The sequence below is a fragment of the Molothrus aeneus genome, chromosome 5 (genome assembly GCF_037042795.1).
Source record: "Molothrus aeneus isolate 106 chromosome 5, BPBGC_Maene_1.0, whole genome shotgun sequence".
Lineage (NCBI taxonomy): Eukaryota > Metazoa > Chordata > Aves > Passeriformes > Icteridae > Molothrus > Molothrus aeneus.
In genome coordinates this window covers 69,708,363-69,727,955 of record NC_089650.1, presented here as the reverse complement: position 1 = coordinate 69,727,955, position 19,593 = coordinate 69,708,363, and the positions used below count along the sequence as shown (strand labels likewise).

Genomic DNA, 19,593 nt, shown 5'->3' with positions numbered 1-19,593 from the left:
GATGGACAGAGAGCTTTGGGATGGACAGAGAGCTTTGGGATGGAGGGAGAGCTTTGGGATGGAGGGAGAGCTTTGGGATGGAGGGAGAGCTTTGGGATGAACAGTGAGCTTTGGGATGGACAGAGAGCTTTGGGATGGACAGAGAGCTTTGGGATGGACAGAGAGCTTTGGGATGGACAGAGAGCTTTGGGATGGAGGGAGAGCTTTGGGATGGACAGAGAGCTTTGGGATGGAGGGAGAGCTTTGGGATGGAGGGAGAGCTTTGGGATGCAGGGAGAGTTTGGGATGCAGGGAGAGCTTTGGGATGAACAGTGAGCTTTGGGATGGACAGAGAGCTTTGGGATGGACAGAGAGCTTTGGGATGGAGGGAGAGCTTTGGGATGGAGGGAGAGCTTTGGGATGGAGGGAGAGCTTTGGGATGGAGGGAGAGTTTGGGATGGAGGGAGAGTTTGGGATGGAGGGAGAGTTTGGGATGGAGGGAGAGCTTTGGGATGGAGGGAGAGCTTTGGGATGGAGGGAGAGCTTTGGGATGCAGGGAGAGCTTTGGGATGGAGGGAGAGCTTTGGGATGGACAGAGAGCTTTGGGATGCAGGGAGAGCTTTGGGATGGACAGAGAGCTTTGGGATGCAGGGAGAGCTTTGGGATGCAGGGAGAGTTTGGGATGGACAGAGAGCTTTGGGATGGAGGGAGAGCTTTGGGATGGAGGGAAAGCTTTGGGATGGAGGGAGAGTTTGGGATGGAGGGAAAGCTTTGGGATGGAGGGAGAGTTTGGGATGGAGGGAAAGCTTTGGGATGGAGGGAGAGCTTTGGGATGCTTTCCCTCATGGCATTCCCTGTTTTCTGTGTCCTATTAAGAATATTTTGTTCAATTCTCTTCAATTCAATACCTGCCCAGCCCGTGTTTCACCAGTCCAGCCAGTTTCTCTCTCTAAAACGAGTTTGATTTTAACTTTGCTATTAACTTAATGAAATTCACAGCAGTGATTGGATCATTTCAGCTGCCCCAAACACGTGGGGCCCTTTCCAGATCGCACTCGGACTGAGGACGTTGGCAAAGGGGAGGAACAGCAATGAGTTGGGGCTGCTCTAATCTCATTAACTGAAATGTTTTCTGACCTGCCTGAGTGACTCTCAGGGCACGAGGAAAGCAAAAATCAAAGGCTTGGATGGCTGAGAATGGAAAAATTGCCATTAATGTGATTTTGTTGCCTTGACCTTTCTCTTCTCCCCCAAATTAAATTGGGAGCTTGGATGCAAAGCCAACATCCTGCCTTTAAAACAGGTTCCCACTTTTTGCCAGGAGAACCTGAGGAATCTCCTTTTCCCTTGGCTCCCACTCCTTTGTCAGAGGGTTTGTTGGAATTTTATTTGTTTGTTGTGCATTGTGTAAGGATGCCTTGAAGCGAGTGCCCAGGGAAATAACCATAATTCTATATACACTTCTATATTTTAGATGCATTTAACAGCAAAAAATCTGCCTAAAAAAGAGATTTTTTTTGTTGTTGTTGTTGTTCCAAAAAATTGCTTTTAGTCCCCAGAACCAAAACTGCTGGGGAATTTTGACCAAGCTCAAAATTCTCATTTTACCCTTCTTGGCAGAGATGTCCCAGCTCCTGATGCTGCTCCCAGTGCACAGCTGAGCCCCTGGGAGCCTCGTGCTGGGGTGGGATGAGGGATCCCTGTGCCAAAACCATTCCTGCTGGAGCTGGAACAGCGTGCAGAGAGCCAGGAGTGCTGTTTAAATGAGATTTCATTTGATATAAAATCTCAGCGTGTCCCTGGACAGGGCTTGGAGCACCCTGGGGTGGTGGAGATTGTCCCTGGGTGTGGCACAGGGCTGGAACTGGATCCCTTTAGGGTCCCTTCCCACCCAAATTCCTGGCTGTGATTCCATAAAAACTCTTATTTACTGCTATTGTCTGCGTGTCTGAAAAATCCTTCACCCTCTTTTTGCACCCCGATCCAGCCTGCAGGGCTTTGTGCCACACGTGAGCCTCACTCAGGTGAGCAAGCACCAGAGCTTTTCTCTTCCAGCTGGAAAACTGAGCTGTGATCCCACCTGGTGCAGCTTTTCCCTTCCTGTGCTTCTCTTCCCGCTCCTCCATCAGCCTGGCCTTTCCACCCTGCTTTTTAAAGCCCCCACGCTTTGGATTTCTCAGCCTTTTGCTGCCATTATCTCCGTGGGTTTCCTTGAAACGCCAGGACATTCTTCATTAAATCTGCTGCTCCTTAGAAATCCGTGGCTCTCAAATTGCTCCTTTCGGTTTTCCCTCCTGCCACACTCATTAAATCCCATTTTCTGAGCTCTTGGGAATGCTGCTGAGGACAGGCCCAGCTCTGGGGTTCAGCTGCAGTGAAAAGGAGCTGCAGCACCTTTTGTGGAGGGCTCAGATGCTCCTGCACATTCCAAAGGCTTTTCACTTCCTTGGGAATTATTTTATTGCCTCTGCACGGGGAAGCTGAAATGAAGAGAGGGGACATGGAGGAGGTGATGCTGCCTGTTGAGCCTTTGGGAGAATCCATTTGGATTTCTGAGGAGAAAATCCATTAGAATTGTTAAGAGGAAAGCTCTAAAAGTGCCATAAACTGAATAAAAATGCACTCTCAGCTGGGGAGGGGGGTCTGTGCAAACCTGCGAGGATCAGCAAGGCCGGGGCAAATCCTGCACCTGGGCTGGGCAATTGCAGATCCAGGCTGGGGGTGGAGGGATGGGGAGCAGCACTGGGAGAGGGACCTGGAGCTGCTCCAGGGCTGGAGCCCCTCTGGAGCCAGGCTGGGAGAGCTGGGAATGTTCCCCTGGAGAAGGGAAGGATCCAGGGAGAGCTTCCAGCACATTGCAGGCCTGCAGGGGCTCCAGGAGAGCTGCAGAGGGACTGGGGCCAAGGCCTGCAGGGACAGCACCCAGGGAATGGCTCCCAGTGCCAGAGGGCAGCCAGGGATGGGATCTTGGCAATGAGGAATTCCTGGCTGGGCTGGGATTGCCAGAGCAGCTGTGGCTGCCCCTGCATCCCTGGCAGTGCCCAGGGCCAGGCTGGACACTGGGGCTGGAGCAGCCTGGGACAGTGGGAGGTGTCCCTGCCATGGCAGGGCTGGCACTGCAGGGGCTCTGGGGTCCCTGCCCACCCAAACCATTCCATGATCCCTCCCATCTCCATTTATCCCAAGCAGATCCTTTAAATTATTCTGCTGCTCCTGAGTCACCCATTTGGTGGATGACAAATCCCTGACTTCCAAAATCCTGCAAATGAAGCAGGTTTGGGCAACGTGCAAGTCCAGAAAAAATCCTTTTATTTTTAAAGACAAGAACCCAGCCCGTAAAACCCTTTTCTTTTTAAAGACAAGACCCCAGAGGATTCCCAGGTAAACCAGCAGCTGGGATGGATTTTTCCAAGATATTCCCTCTATCAGCCCCTTCTCCAGCAGAATGTGACTAATGCTGTGTTAATTAATGCGTGTTAATTATCCGTGTTCATACGTGCTGTTCCCAACCCCTGCTTTTTATAAACCCTGCACATTCCACCGGGGGCTGGGGTTGTCTCCCAAAGCTCCTCAGGGATCTCCAGATTCCTTCTGCCCCTGCAAGCCCAGCCTGGTCAGCAAATAATTATTTTAGTTAATTTTGGGCTAAATCGGGTTGGGAACACCCAAAAATTCTTCACTGGGCAGACTGGAGGAGCTGGGAACTTCCCCTGGAGTCGTTTGAGATGGTGGCATCAGCACTTTTGGCTGTTTGCATCCCAAAAAATGTAGATTTTAGCATCTTTTCCATAAATCCAAGGGAACGATGATAAGTTCAGTGTGTTACAGCGAGAAAAATGCTGAATTTAGCTTTGAACGGTGATTTTGTGGTGGAGAACTGAAGGTGGAGCACCTGCTTGGTTTTCAGAGTGATTTTTTTTTTCCCCTAATTATTGTCTATTAGTACACAAAGAGGGGGGTGGGTGAGCAGAGCAGATGGGAGGAAACCAGATTGGAGTGGGACCACGGGATCCAGGAAAGCTGGAAAAGGACACCAAGTACTGCTGGAAACCCTGGGTGCACACTCATTGTTATTGATCCCTGAAACTCCTGCTCCGGCGTTCCGGCAAGGCTGGGAACAGCTTCTGCCTGCAATAATTCCAATATAATTCACATAATTCAGTGCCTCTTTTGGAATCCTCAGTCCATAAAGAGCCAGTTTCACGTGTTCCACGCTCCCGTCACCCCCGTGGATCCCATCCCCAGGCGTGGGAGGGAATAACTCAGCTTTTCCTTGGGAGCTGTCAGGGCTTCCAGAGGGAGGCTCGTTAGTAATCCCTCATTAGTCTCATTTTAAGGCTCTCTCACGGATTTTAACGTCCTCCTTGATCTTTTAATACACATGAAAAAGCCTTAATTGATTCACCTGCCTCTCTCATTCCTTTTGGGTTTATCAGGCTGCGTTTATTAATCCCATTGGAGCCCTCCAGGATGGCTCCTGCATAATTCCAAGGATAAATTCCAAGGAATTTATCCTTTATCCTCGAGTTTCGGTGTGTCCCTGCTTGGGTTGGGTTAAAATAAGCGTGGGTTGCTCCGTGTTTTCCCAACTCAGCAGGAGAGGAGGTCGGAATGGGAATAAATCCCAGACTTTGCTGCCACAGGTGGGAGAGGGAGCAAGGAAATGGGATGGAAAATCCCTATAAATCCCTGTAAATGTATGGGAATGTGCTGCAGGCTTCCTTTCCCAGAGCAACGCAGCTGTCTCAGGAAGGAGAGGGGTTGTGGATTTTCCATCCCTGGAAGTGCCCAAGGCCAGGCTGGAATGGGTTTGGAGCACCCTGGGATAGGGGAATTTCCCCACCCCATGGCAGGGGGCAATGGGATGAGCTTTGGCCCCTTCCCACCCAAACCATTTTTGGATTAAAATGGAAAATCGCTCCAAATGTGGGTGAAAACAGGGGCAGATTGTCTTCCAGAGCAATTTAGCTGTTTGAAAATAAATCTGAATATTCATACAATTCACTTTTCCCAAAGTCCTGTTTTGAGACAGTCAAGGAAACTCAGTTTTGGGTGGATTTGGGCATCACCAGTGCTCAGTGCCAGCACTGGGGATAAGGAGAGGAGGAGACCAGCTGGAACATCCCTGACTTCGGGAATCCCTTGGAGCTCAGGAAAATGAACCTTCACAGCTTTTCCATGGCTCTCCGTGCTCCCAGGAGCATTTTGGGCTCTCCCAGCTCTGGGGTCTGGCACAGCCTCTGGGTGCTGAGTGATTAAAGCCCCCAAATTAACAGCTCTTAATTGCGCTTGTCAGACTCCATTCCGCTCAGGAATTAACCTGGGGAAAACTCAGGATTTCCAGCCATTCCCCCCCCTCCCTCTCTGTGCTTTGTTTTATTCCCCCTCAATAATTCCAAATTAATAACTGAGTTTGTATTTGATATTTTATCCCTGCTCCGTCCTTTTCCTCTTGGTGCAGGGGAAAGTCATGAGGATCTGTAAAATTCCATTATTCATTCCCAGGGCTGATTCCCATGCTGGAATATTTTGTCCTTAATGGCAGAAATACATCCCCAGTGTGTAAAAAACACCAGCCTAGGCCGGGTTTGAGCTTTGCTTCAGCACAGGAAGGGGGAGATAAATTGAATTATTTGTAATTTCTGCAAGGACCAACTGATATGGATCTTAAAAACAGAGATTTGTGTAAGTCACAAGGAATGGGAAGGATCCAATCCTGATTTAAATTGGTTTAAAATACAAAAATAAATTTTAAAACAGTGGATAAATTTCAGAGCAGTCCTGATTACAAGGCCTGCAGGGACAGGACACAGGGAATGGATTCCCACTGCCAGGGGCAGGGATGGATGGGATCTTGGGAATTGGGAATTCCTGGTTGGGTTGGAATTGCCAGAGCAGCTGGGGCTGCCCCTGCGTCCCTGGAATGTCCAAGGAAAGGTTGGAGCACCCTGGACTCCATGTCAGGGGGGTGAAACTTTTGGAATTTGGGGTTTAAAACCCAAAATAAGGCAGGGGATGCCAGAACGGGGACTCACAGAGGATAAAAAGGGCTGAGATTGTTCCAGTTGGGAGCTTTGACCTTGGGAAAGAAAAACCTCACATCCATCCCTCAGCTGGGAACATCCATGGACATCTCTGAGGGATGCAGGAACTCCTTGAAGGATTGGGGAAGGAGCTGGGGTGGGGGTTGGAGTAAAATCTGTGAGGAATTTTCCCAGGATTTGCCTGGGAAAAGTGCTCTGAGAACTCCTGGATGCACAGGGGCTGAACCCTTGGAATAAACTGGAGGTGAACCCTTGGAATAAACTGGAGATGAACCCTTGGAATAAACTGGAGGTGAACCCTTGGAATAAACTGGAGGTGAACCCTTGGAATAAACTGGAGACAAACCCTTGGAATTTTGGGTGGGTTTGTTTTTATCTGCCATGCACTGGAATTAAACCTGGCTTAACAAGGCCTGGCTTTGTGCAGATTGATGAGCAGTATTAATGAGAGAATGGGTTTCTTCTCCGTGTTCCACCTGTTCTGATCCTTCCCTGAGATCTCCTCTGCTCCGGCGTTCCTGAATGGCAACAAACCCGAGGGAAAAGCTGGATTTGTGTCCTCAGTCCTTAATCTGGGATTTGGAGGGTTTTGCCCTCCCCTCTGAGACCCCATAACTTCACTCCCATGGGAAAGAGGCAGCTCAGGGAGTGCTGGGCTGTCGTTCCCTGATCCAGGGGCTCCATTCCTCATTACACCAAGCTCCACTGATTAAAGCTCCGCTCATTAACTCCATTTCCCTTTAACTGGGAGCTGGAGACACCCCCTTCCCTCTGGCTGTGGGGACAGTCCCCGGTGTCACCGAGCTGCTCAGGGAGAGGTTTGGCTTTTCCATCCCAAACACCCAAGTCTGGGTTGGTGGTGGAGCAGGGCAGGGTTTTCTCATCAGCTTTTGGGTTTTGGAGAGGTTCCCTGGGATGAGACCTGTGGAGCCATGGAATGGTTTGGGTGGGAAGGGACCTTCAAGCCTGTCCCGTTCCAGCTCCTGGTGACTCCTTCCAGCTTCCAAACCCCGTCCTTGCCGTGACAGGATGGGGTCCCTTCCCACCCAAACCATTCCAAGATTCCATGGCCTTCCAGCAGAAATTCCGCCTCCCACCAGACCAGGCTGCTAAACCACTCTCGCTGAGCTCTGTGCGTCCATTGTTTTTTCCAAACATGGAATTCACCATTTCTGGCCACAACCTACTCCTCCTTAGCCAGGGACACTTAACCCAAAAGTCTTGATTTATAACTGAATTTCATTTTTTAGTTGTTCTCTTCCTCTTCCCATCACACATCAGAGCCCGAAGAAAGCTCCCAGCTCTCTCCTAAACTTCCATCTCTGATTCTTGTCCCAGAGATCCAATTGCATGGCTCTCTCCAAAGTTCTCCAGACCGTTCTCCTGGTGCTCCAGCCCAGCTCCATTCCCTGCCCTGGGCATGCTCCAGCCCCTCCAGGTCGTTTGGGAGCCCCAGGATTTGAGATGGGGCCTCCCCAGCGCTGGATTTTCTGGAATTCCAAGGGAAGGGGAGAGCTGGAGAGCTCCCAGCTGAGCTGTGGCTGGAACCCTTGGTGGGGCCGTGCAGCTTGGGAACACCAGGACACCAAATGGGGACACCCCCCCCACCTTCCATCCAGGGACAGGCTCTGAATCCCTTCCCAATCTTCCATTCCCCAGCAGCCCATGGCATTTGCAGGTGGAAGAAATCCCTGCAAATGCCCGATCATGGATACTCCTCAAAGCCTCTCTGGTTTCTGCCGTTTTCCTCCATCCATGAAAAGGTTGGGATTTTCCCGCAGGCTCTCGCTCCCCCTCGTGCCTGCGTGGGGCTCCTGCAGCCTCTGGGCTGGAATTCCTCCCGTTCCCTCCTTCTTCCAGCAGCCCGGCTTTGATCCCACCCTTCTGTCACGGAGTCGGGCCCGGCTTTCAGCAGGGATGGCAATCCCTGTATTTTTGAGGATTTGGGCAATAATTCCTAATTCTTGTTCTCCTGTCAGGGCTTTAATCCTGTTCAGCCTCTGGATACTGTGAATTTTATATTTGCTGAGCTTTTGGATTGTTCTTTGCTCTGAAACTCAACCCTAATTGATTTATCAGTCAAAGTAGGTTTAAAAGCTTTTCCTAATTGTTCTCCTTTTCCTGGAGCTGGGATGTGGAACAGCTTTTCCAGGCAGATCACTGCTGGTATTTCATCAATATTTTGATAATAAACCTTGGTTTGAGTCAGGGAATTGGAAATCATCATCCACAGGGAGTTAAATGTTGGGGAGCATCAGGATCTAGTGTGTTCAGGGATCATGGTAGGGAAGGAGGAAAATCCTGATTTCCTCATTCTGACCTAAAGCTGCAGCTCATCTAAAACTTCAAAGGAGCCTAAATACTCATCATCCACATTTTTTAGTTTTGGGGTTTTTTTTCCTGAAATAAGGTTGTAGAGCCCAGATGGGAAGAGATGGGAACATACCACTTGTGCTGAAATTCCTGGTCTGAGAGATTATCCCAGGCTGGAAAGGTTTGCAGTGGAAAATGGAAACAGCTTGGGGTTTAATCCATTGGAATGTTTGTTGGATCAAGCTTCCCAGGAAGGTCTCAGGGGATCAGGTCCAGCAGGGCCACTTGGGGCAGGTTGGCCAGGCCCAGATCCCATCAGGTGTTGGATTTCTCCAAGGATGGAGCCTCCCCATGGTATCTCTGTGCCTGAGCAATGTCACCCTCCCAGGAAAACTGGGAATTTCTTGTGTCCCCGTTTGTCCCTTCTGGCTCTTGCCCACTCTGGGCCACACTGAGGAGATCCTGGCTTTGTCCTCCCCTTTCCTCAGGTGCTGGCACCATCCAGGTCCTCTTGTGCCGAGGTGTCCTCGCTCCAGGCTGAGCATTCCCAGCTTCTCCAGGGATGCTCCTCTCCCTTGGCCACCACCATGGCCCTGCCCTGGGCTTGCTCCAGGTTCCTCTCCTGTCCTGGGATGCCCAGCACTGGACACAGAGATGGGAACAGGGAAGGGGACAGGGGTGGCTTCTGTGAGAAGCTTCCAGAAACTCCACGTTAGACCCACCCCTGTCTGGGGCTGGACCCATCAGGGGTGGTGGGAGCAGTTCCTGAAGGACTGAGCCCATGGAAAGGGAGCAGTTCCTGAAGGACTGAGCCCATGGATAGGGAGCAGTTCCTGAAGGATTGACCCCATGGATAAAGGGAGCAGTTCCTGAAGGACTGAGCCCATGGATAAGGGAGCAGTTCCTGAAGGACTGAGCCCATGGAAAGGGAGCAGTTCCTGAAGGATTGAGCCCATGGATAAAGGGATCAGTTCCTGAAGGATTGACCCCATGGATAAGGGAGCAGTTCCTGAAGGACTGACCCCATGGATAAAGGGAGCAGTTCCTGAAGGACTGAGCCCATGGATAAAGGGAGCAGTTCCTGAAGGACTGAGCCCATGGATAAAGGGAGCAGTTCCTGAAGGACTGACCCCATGGATAAGGGAGCAGTTCCTGAAGGATTGATCCAATGGAAAGGGAGCAGTTCCTGAAGGACTGAGCCCATGGATAAAGGGAGCAGTTCCTGAAGGATTGATCCAATGGAAAGGGAGTAGTTCCTCAAGGACTGACCCCATGGAAAAGGGAGCAGTTTCTGAAGGACTGAGCCCATGGAAAGGGATCCAGGCTGGAGCAGTTCCAGAAGGACTGACTCCATGGAAAGGGAGCAGTTTCTGAAGGACTGAGCCCATGGAAAAGTGAGCAGTTCCTGAAGGACTGAGCCCATGGAAAGGGATCCAGGCTGGAGCAGTTTCTGAAGGATTGACCCCATGGAAAAAAGGGATCAACACTGGAGCAGTTCCTGAAGGTCTGAGCACATGGGAAGGACACTGGAGAAGTTCCAGGGAAGGTTTAGGTTGGATATTGGGAAAATTCCTTCCTGGAAAGGGCTGTCTATCCCTGTCACAGCTGCCCAGGGCAGGGCTGGAGTCCCCATCCCTGCAGGAATTTCAAAGCCACCTGGATGTGGCACATGGGGACAGGGTCAGTGGTGGCCTTGGAAGTGCTGGACTGGACTCCGTGGTCTCCAAAGGCTTTTCCAATCACCTCAATGATTCCATGTTTTCCATGGAGGAAAGAATGCCCAGCGTGCAGTCCCACTCCCTGGGAATATCCATGCTGTGCAAATCCCACATTTCCTTTTTCCTGGCACAAATTAAACTTGGTGTTCTTGGAGATGGGAATGGGGCAGTCCCAAGGCAGCGGTGACCGGAAGCTTCTTCCCATCTGCAAGGGGGAGCTGCCAGCAGTGGGAAAATACCACCCCAAATCTAACAAGCTCCCAGATGTTCCCACCCCAAATCTAACAAACTCACAGATATTCCCACCCCAAATCTAACAAGCTCCCAGATGTTCCCACCCCAAATCTAACAAACTCACAGATATTCCCACCCCAAATCTAACAAGCTCCCAGATGTTCCCACCCCAAATCTAACAAACTCACAGATATTCCCACCCCAAATCTAACAAACTCCCAGATGTTCCCACCCCAAATCTAGCTAGCTCCCAGATGTTCCCACCCCAAATCTAGCAAGCTCCCAGATGTTCCCACCCCAAATCTAGCTAGCTCCCAGATGTTCCTACCCCAAATCTAACAAACTCCCAGACGTTCCCAGCAAAGAACGGGAATTCCAAAGGACACAAAGAAGGGGAAATGCTCCCAGCTCCACCTTCACCCTGGCATTTTTGACAGTCCAAAGAGGGCTCAGAAAGCTTTTCCACATTGGAAATGTGGAATTTTGAGTGAATTTCAGTTAAGATGATACCTCAACTCAAGCCTTCATCCTGCAGAGGGGCAGGATTGTGTTTGTATCCCGGTCTGGATGTGGAATTGTGCAGGAGATCCCTTTCCTAATGTTCCTTCCTGTCCTGTCTGCTCAGCAGAGGGAGCTGCAGCCCTTCCAACAGCTCCCTGTGTGTTCCTGCACTTATCCTTTAAAAGCATTCACCACGGAAGGTGGAACTCATTCCGAACCGGATCCATCCTTTAGAATAATCCCCCTTGGAATGTGGAGCTCATTCCGAACCGGATCGATCCTTTAGAAGAATCCCCCTTGGAATGTGGAGCTCATTCCGAACCGGATCGATCCTTTAGAAGAATCCCCCTTGGAATGTGGAGCTCATTCCGAACCGGATCGATCCTTTAGAAGAATCCCCCTTGGAATGTGGAGCTCATTCCGAACCGGATCGATCCTTTAGAAGAATCCCCCTTGGAATGTGGAGCTCATTCCGAACCGGATCGATCCTTTAGAAGAATCCCCCTTGGAATGTGGAGCTCATTTCGAACTGGATCCATCCTTTAGAATAATCCCCCTTGGAATGTGGAGCTCATTCTGAACCGGATCAATCCTTAAGAATTCCCTATGGAATGTGGAGTTCATTGTGAACCTGATACATCCTTTAGAAGAATTCCTCTTGGAATGTGGAGCTCACTCTGAACCAGGTGGAGGTGAGCTGGAGCTGGAGCTGGAGCTGAGCTTTGGTCAGGATTCGAGGCATCCCTGCTCTCTTTGGGTTGAGGCTGCAGGAATTTTGGTGGTGCCGAGTGAAATCCTCGGTGCTGGAAGCCTCCAGGTCTAAATCCCGGCGTGCCTGCAGGACATCACTTCCAGATTCATGGGAATGTTGGAATTTTGGGAACGCCGGGCTGGGATCGCCAGCGGGTGATGGATGGACACATCCTCCACGCCACAGCCAGGCTGTTCCTGACTCAAACACCGAGCAGAGCTGGGCTCGGTGGGAAATCAGGGCCGTGAAAACGGGCTGGATCCGAGCCCTTCCCGGGTTTGGGATTTGGAGCAGGAATGAGGAACCCATCGCTGCCCTGAGCACGAGCCTGGATCCTGAAGGGGCCTCTCTGTGGGACATCTGTCCCTGAGGGCTCTCTGAGCCGTGGGGCTGGGCTGGTGCATCCCAGTGCATTCCCAGTGTATTCCCAGATGTGAGCGGGGAGGGATTCGCCGCGGGAGATGTGGGACGGCGGCGCCGGCGCCTTCCAGCTGCCCGAGTGGATGGTGAGTTACTGACCTGCTGCCTTTAACCAGCACTGGCCAGCTGGATTCCTGGTGAGAACTTCAGGAGATTTATTTCCAGCATTCAGCTGGAATGAGGCTCGTTAAGGTGGGAGATTAACGAGCATCGTGCATGAATGAATTTCCCCGTTAATAAGGGCCAAGATTGTCCCCCCCGGTCACCCCAAATCCGTTGCATTCACAACCAGTTCTTATAGGAATTTGGGACTGGCGGGGAGGAGGAGTGGGAGAACCCACAGCGTGTTCCAGAGATTTGGAATTTCATCCCAAGTCCACCTTTTCAGCTTAATTTTTACCAGCAGCTTACATTCTGCTGTCGGAATAAAACCTCTAAAACTTCCAGACACCCTCCAGGGCAACAAGCACTCCCTATTTGAGTGGTTAAAGAGTTTAGAATGGATCCCAAATATTAAATCCACTTTTCCCTCCTTCTCTGGTGGAAAGAATTCCCGAAGCAGCTGAAAATAAAATGACATAGCTCCAAAAACCAGGCAGGGCTTGGAAGGCAGAATTCCCTCTCTGGGATTGTGTCCCCCGGGGTTTGTCAGTGTCCTGTGGCCCAAAAATGGACCAATAGTTGTTATTTCTTCCTATATTTCTGCTCACATCTCCAGTTTCTGGATTTGAAGTTGTCCTTCCTGGTAGTTCTTCTAAAAACACTTGGGCCAATGCAATAAAAAGTTGGAATTCTGGTGCTCCTGCAAAGGAATTTGATTTTATTTACAAATATTGTCCATGCATTGGATTCAGACGTCATTACTCCCCCTTATATCCAGCTTTATGTTCCCTGCTATCCCTTTTCTTAATGTTACGGATTTTGTTGTAAAATTCCAGGTTGTTCTGCCTCTCACTCATTTTTTGCGACGCAGTTCTTTCAGCCTTCCCCCAAATTTAACATATTTTTATCAACAATCGGGAATGAATGTTGCATTTTAGGGGTGTCAGTGACAAACTTTGCATCATTCACAACTTCATTTATAGTCTCAAATGTGGATTTTTCTTTGTAAAAACTGCAGTTTTCCTTAAAAACAAAACCTCTCCCTGTGGGTTCTCTAATTTTTCCATTATGGATTCGGTGCTTCTGGGATCGGGGTCATATGACAAAAACTTTATTTAAATAGACTTTCTACATTCTTGTTGCTTTAATAATTTCCTTTTCCAGCGCAGTGTTATGATTTCATGGATGGTTTAAAGCTGCTGTGGCATCAAATCCATCTCCAAAGGGCTCCAAAGGGTCATGTCCTGCAGCGCCGTTTTTAATCAGGATTTTAACTCGGCTCATTTGCATTTTATGGGGTTCCTCGGGTCAGCGTGGGAGGGAGCAGCCACATTTCGAGAAATAATTAGCCCAAGCTCTAAATTGCTCATTATCTTTAAGGTCATTATTTCAAAGAGTCTTTTAGGTCTTTATGTTCTTGCTGAGTCCCTGCTTTTACGTCCACCTCTTATTATTAACCAAATATTGGAAAATTGTATTAGTAGTGAACAACAACAACAACAACAGCAATAATAATAATATAATATAGAATATATAATAATAGTACAATAATAGAATATATATAATATAATTATATAGTATAGAATAATATAATATATAAGTAATATATAATATAAATAATACACATTAATAATGATGATAATAATAATGATAGTGATAATGATAATGATAATAATAATAATAATAGTAATTCTTCCTTTGGATTGGTTCTTGGGAAAGCAGCTTAAAATGTGGGTTCTCCCATATTTTGGGACTCTGATGGAATCACAGAATCCCTGAGGCTGGAAAATCCCTCTGAGCCCATGGAGTCCAAGCATTCCCAGCCCTGCCCAGGCCACCACTGCCCCACGTCCCCAAGTGCCACGTCCACAGGGCTTTGAAACCCCTCCGGGGATGGGGACTCAAACCTCCCTGGGCAGCCTTTTCCAGGGCTGGACAGCCTTTTCCATGACGGAGTTTTCCCCAGGATCCCAGCTGGGCCCCCTGAAGGCCCTCAGCAGTCATGGAAGGATTCCCTGTGCAGCTGTGGGAGGAACTGTGGGATGCCTCAGGATGGGGTGTCCTGGCAGGCGGTGACTCCACTGGGATTTTCCAGCTCCAGCTACTGAGATCCCACATCTTCAAATTGTAAAACACCCGTGGCTGTAAAACACACATGGTTCAGTGCAAGTTCAGGCAATGTGGAAATACCAATTTCCAGGTTTTCCTGCTTTTTGTGGGACTGTGCCCAACGGAGCTGGGATGGCCCAGGGCACCCATTCCGCTGCTGGCCCAGGGCACCCATTCCGCTGCTGAGGGAGGAGATTTTTCTCTTCCTTGTCCTTCCTGTTGTCCCCACTGGATTTGCTGTTTTCTTCTTTGAAGGATTTCTCCTCCCTGCTCCCACCAGTTCCAAGGGATTCTCTGTCAGATGTCCCTGGATCCCTGGCAGGGCCCAAGGCCCGGCAGGACATTGGAGTCACCTGAGGGACAGTGGGAGGTGTCCCTGCATGGCAGAGGTGGCACTGAGGGGCTTTGAGGTCCCTCCCAATCAGAATTCCGCTATTCCATGATCCAGCACTGGGCTTGATGCCTTGTCAAGGCTGCCCTAGGACAAAGGTTGGGCAGAGCTCCAGAATAAAGCAGGGATTCATTCCAAGGATCTCCTCCATGGATGCACCTTGGGCAGCACCAGAGCCCAGCCAGGGCTGCACCCAAGATGAACCAAAATGGCCCCAAAATGCACCAGCGCTCCCGGGGTCTCTCCCTGGGATCAGTTCTGCTCCATTTGCATCTTGCAGTTCATTGTCCCATTCCAGCTTCAGCCCCTGCAGTCCCACCCTGCTTGTTTTTCTCTCTCCAGCCCACGGGGTTTGTGCTCCTGGGCTGAGATTTGGGTCATTTGTCCTTGGTGCCCAGCTGGAGCAGGAACTGTTTTGTGTCCCTGCTCTGTGCACAGAGCTCAGCATCCCATAATATGGAGCTCAGAACTGCACACTAAAGCAGCACAGAATGGGACAAATATAAAAGCTGAACCTGAGGGATCAGGGTGATCCCTCCAAGGATCAATAGTTAGAATTCCCAACCCCCTTGGAAAAGCGCTTTGGCCCAGGTGGGCGACTCCTCATTCCCACCCTTTCTCAAATCCTCTGGCTAAAACCAGCTTTAACCTGCACATTCCCTGGCTGCTTTCCACAAGGGTTAAACCTGTTTGTTAATCCTGGAGCCGAGCTCTGTGTGATGAATCTGAACACTCTGACCTGCAGCGAAATGTTTGGCTCAGGGGGGATCCCACATGGACTTAGGGGATGTGGAACTCCAGGATGAGCAGGTTGGGACAATCCCTGTCCTGGAATGGTGTGATCGAGGCTCGGGAGGTGGCTGAGGAGAGGTGAGGCTGAGGGTTGGAGCTCATTCCCAACATGGAGAGGGTTGGGAGCCAGGCTCCTGCTGGCACCGGTGTCCCCAGCACCTCTCAGGTGTCCCCAGGAGCAGGAGGTGAAGGATCCGCCTTGGCAGCTCCAGCACTGCAGGAAAACAACTTTTCCTTCGGGAACAGGGATGAGCTTTGGAGTGGGACGTCAGGAAAATCACCTCAGTCCCCTCATGTCACAGCACAAAAAATAATTTCTCACCCATTTTCACCCTCCTTTATTTAAAAAAAAAAAAAAATTAAATTGATTTTATCTCTCTGCATCATCGATGGATGAGATGTTTTTCCACTGGGAAAAGACTTCCCAGGAAGTTTGACACTGAGCAGTGGCAGTTATTCAAGGCCACCACCTTGTCTCACTGTTCCATCCATAAAACGATGGATTTTAACTCATTCCATGCAGAAATTTAAATTCCCAGCTTCTTTGCAGTTGGATTTGGAAGACCCAGCAATGCTGGAGAGCTTGTGCTGCTTAATCCCTCTTGTTTTCTCCTTTTGTTCCCAAGAAAAAAATACATCCGTGGCCAAGAATCAATTAAAGACACTCAGAACAAAACAATTTACTGGGATTGAGTGTAGTTCTCTCTGGTTTTATTTGACTGACCCAGATTGACACAGAAATTACAGAAGATTCCTGAGCTCTGGGGTGGAGATGAAGCAAAAGTTTTTATTTTTAGCATTTTTATTGAATATTGGTTCTTAATTTTAATGTGTTGGCCTTGATCTTCATTGAGGAAAAAAAGGAGGGTTTTTTTCCTAGGAAAAGCCTTTGGATTTAAGTAACTTGGTGTGAAAACCTGCTGGAAAAGAAGTTTGTGCTTTGATGGTACCATGAAATGAGTTTTTTACCCCCTTTAAAGGCTTTGAGTTGACTTACACTGAGCTGAAGTCATGTGTCCCTTAGGATTTTGCAGGAGAAGGTTCATGGATAATGTGGAAAATGAAAAATTTACCTGGAAAACACAACTAGGGCTGCAATATCAAGTGAGAAAAACAGTGCTGATCCCAGATTCTTATTCCCTGAGATAAATCCACACTGGAAATAGTTTATATTTCCATTTTTCACATTTTCAGTCATTGTACAACTCAGGAATTCTGGGGGGATTTCCTTCCTTTTTTGCCCCCCATCCATTCCTCCAGGAGCTGCTTTCATGTAGCTCAGGAATTTTTGCTCTTTTAGTGGATTCCTTGAAGTTTCCCCTGGAGATGGAAATGCCATGGAAGGAACATTTTGGGGAAGGAATTTTCCCTCGCAGTTTTCCATCTTCGGGACAACTGTTGAGGAGCAGGATCAGATCTGAGCTGGTGTAAATCAGGTGTACAGAAAGAATCAGGGCTGGGGGAGCTTTTTATTCCATGTTCAGTCAGAATTGGTGCTGAGGACAACCAGTGGTGCCCTGCTGCTTCCCAGATCCCTTTTCCTTGGAATTGCAGAATGGAATCATGGGATGGGTTGGGTTGGAGGAGACCTCAAAGCCCCACCAACCTCTGCCAGTGCCTCACCACCCCTGTTTTTCCCATTTTTTCTTCCTTGGATCACCTCTTCCCACCTAAAAGGCTGTGGAACGAGCAGACGCCATGCAGGACAATCATTTTAATCCTCATTTAGCATCTGGCTTTGTCATCCAAGGAGTTTTATCCCTGATAATTTATTACCTGAGATAATTCCCATAAAAACCCCTCAACGTCCTGCCCAGAGAATCTGTGGTGCTCCATCGCTGGAAGTGTCCGAGGTTGGAGCAACCTGGGATGGTGGGAGGTGTGGGGTGGAACTGGATGGGATTTAAGGTCCCTTCCAACCCAAACCATTCCACGATTCCATAATTCCCAAAGGATTGGAACAACACAGGGATGGGTGTTGGAGTCTGGACCCTTCCAAGGACAAACTCTGCCCTGGTTGCTGTGGGGGACACAGCGAGGAGCGGGATAATTAAAATAATAATAATTAAAAACCACTTTGCCATCCGACAAACGCCCCCGTTGTTTTAGTTGCTCATTAGTTAATTTCCCTGTAACGAGGCTCCGTTAATGCAATCATCTGACATTGGGGGGAAAGAGAGAGAGCGGGAGGGCCCGAGTTAAAGGAGCTTAATTAGCGAGTTAATTATAGCGAGCAGGGAAATGTTCTGGTTACATAAATGAGGCATTGTTATGCGCACAGCAGCCAGGCCACGCTCAGAGCTGCCGCGGAGCTCCCAGGTCAGGGAACGCTGTAATTCCACACAAAACACAGGCAGGAATTGTTTGTCGGGATGCCTCATTAAGTCCCGGGGTCTGCCAAAAAAACCAAAAAACAACAACAAAAAGTCTGAAAATCCAACCGGTTCCCTTCGCCTCCCCCCGGTGAAACCGGAGCGGGCGGGATCGGGATGGGCTGAGGATATAAACGGGATCGGGGCATTCCCTGCTCCGTTTGGAGGGAGCCGCGCCCGGGGCAGCCGGCGAGGCCGCCATGCCCAACAAGAAGAAATACAACATCAACGGGGAGCCAACGGGGATGAAAGCCCAGGTGAGGGCACTCCCGGGGACCAGAATAATGGTTTTTCTACTCAAAAGCGCGATTGTTTCTCTGCTACCTCTCTCTTCTTCCTCCTCTCCTCGCTGTTTCCACCCAGTCACTTATTCCTGGAGCTCCTTGGTTGGAGGAAATCCCGATCTCTGGAGAGCTTCCCTTAATTTTCTCTTGGGAGCGATGAAGAGTCGAGGCCAACACGTTGCTCCGGGGTTGTTGTTCTGTCTGGAGGAGTTGGTGGGGTCGGCATGGGGAAGTTTTCCAGGAAAACCTTGGATAAGGAGACTTTTTTTGCACAGAGAAGTAGCTCAAGGTGGCTCTTTGTGATGGAAACCCCAGGTCAGATGAGCAGGGGCTCATTTGGAATGTAAAGGTGAAACCTCACCTGCATTAACCCCTTGTGCCCCTGCAGCTGAGGTTTTCCAGCAGGAATCGTTTGTTCCTGCTGGAAGTCAAAAGCAGCAGCTCCTGTGTCACTTCAGAGCAGCTTGGGCCCCTAAAGCTGCAAGGAACTGCAGCTCTTCAAGGCTCCACAGTTTTTCCTTGAAGCTGTTGCCCTCAGAGGTGTTTTGGTGGGAGCTGACCGAGCCAAATCTCTCTTTTCATCCCATTTGGAGCATTCCCAGCCCGGCTGGAACATGGCTCTTGTGGGTTTGGCAGGTTTGGAGCAGTCTGGCATAGGAGAAGGTGTCCTGTGGAACTGGATGATCCTTAAGGTCCCTTCCAACCCAAATCATTCTGGGGCCGTGTGAAATTCCCTTTTTGCCCCACTCTCTCTATTCCCTAAAGGATTCAACCCAAAGGACGTCGGCCAACGCAGAAAAGCAGATCCAAGCCTTGACCTGGCTCCTTCCAGAATTTCCCTTTCCTGGTGCTTCCTTCCACTTCCTGGCTATCTCAGCTAAAGCTGAACCCAGCCTGTGGCAGTGTTTAAGGGGTTTAAACCTTACAGGGTTTATTTAAGTCCAGTTCTAATTCTGCTGGAGTCGGTTCAGGACTTCTTTTGCTTCGTCGTTTACTTGGTTTTGGATGTGTGAGGGCTCAGGGAGCTCTGAATTACCAGGATCACTGCATTGTGTGAGAAGTGTGCTTGATGTCCTTGAAGAGGTGATGTGGGAAAGGAAAATGTGAATTTAACCCAAATTATTCCCCCTTTGTTAGAATCCCTGCGTGTCTCCAGCTCTGCTTCACGCCAATAACCTCCTCCTGTGATGGAGCTGCTCAGCCGTGGAGGGATTTGTTCTAAATTAAGGGAAGAAAAAGGACAAAAAAGGGAAGTTATTTCAGGCCAGCATCTTCTTAGAGGAGGAACATAAACCCCGGTGTGTGTGCAAAGCCCCCGTCCCGCTGGGATCAGGGTGTTAATCCTGGCACAGCCCTGGCTGTAACTTGAGTTTGGTGAGGATTTTCCCTTCCTGTGGCTGCTCCTGATCCGGTGTCGTTCTGTTGTGTACTCCTAAAAACTTGTGTTCTCCAGCCATCTGTGCTCCCAAAATTCAACAGCCTGGAGTGACATCTCTAATCTTGGCTGGAAGGACTGAAATTAAACAAAATGGGCAATTTACCATATCCAGTCCCCATTAAATAACAGGAATTGTGCTCTGGGC

The 19,593-nt window shown here is 49.5% G+C and overlaps 1 protein-coding gene across 1 annotated transcript in view; it reads left to right on the top strand.

The window, feature by feature from the left end:
- Positions 1-19,593, top strand: part of AHCYL2 (adenosylhomocysteinase like 2) — a 68,332-nt gene that overhangs the window by 18,743 nt on the left and 29,996 nt on the right. The gene's annotated exons all lie outside the window — the stretch shown is intronic.